Genomic DNA, 896 nt, shown 5'->3' on the forward strand with positions numbered 1-896 from the left:
ACCCCGATCCCTGCTGTTTCATCGTCTCATTAGCGACGGGCCACCGGCTTTCATCGTGTTTGTCGGGGATCCAGCGCCCGCCGAGCTCTGATGATCCGCGGATGAAAGTCGAGTTAAACTTTTAAATACGAGGACTGACTGCTCACCATGTTTTTCTAATGCATATTAAAGCTCTGTTTTCAGTGTCAACAACGCTCCCGGGAGGGAGGCGCTGCTCCCAAAGCACAAGACCAAGACCCGGAGCCCCCGCGACTCTCCCCTCTGCCGGACGGGCCTTGGGCATCTCTCACACGGCCTCTTGGCCCAGGCTGCGGGCCGGAGCCGAGCCGGGGACTAGACCTGCCCCCCAAGGCGGAGAGCAGGAGTGAGTGGGGACCAGGGCCCCGCTCTCCACGCCCTTCCTGACGGACTGGGTGCGCGTGTGCACATGTGTTTGCATGTATTTGTGTGTCCCTGTGTGTTCACACATGTGCGCACATACGTGTATTTGTACACACACGTTTATGTGTTTGTTTGTGCGTCTCTGCATGTGCATCCCATTTTGTACATGTGTGTGCACGTGTGTCTGTGCGTGCCTGTGCATGCATGTATTTGCGTGTCTTTGTGCATGTGTGTCTGTGCGTGCATGTGCATGCATGTATTTGTGTGTCTTTGTGCATGTGTATCTCTGTGTGTGCATGCATGTATTTGCATGTCTTTGTGCATGTGTGTCTGTGCATGTGCACGCATGTATGCGTGAGTCTTTGTGCATGTGTGTGTGGTGGCTCATGTCTGTGACAGTCTGCACACGGCTCTCACGGGCAGAGCCGAACTCTGCAGGCCTCTGGGGGCCACACAAAAGCATCTCTGCCCCGCCCCCCCCATCCCCTAGCGAGCGCCGGCCCTTCTGCTCTCTT

Source organism: Myotis brandtii, unplaced genomic scaffold (assembly GCF_000412655.1).
Source record: "Myotis brandtii unplaced genomic scaffold, ASM41265v1 scaffold97, whole genome shotgun sequence".
NCBI classification, from domain to species: domain Eukaryota; kingdom Metazoa; phylum Chordata; class Mammalia; order Chiroptera; family Vespertilionidae; genus Myotis; species Myotis brandtii.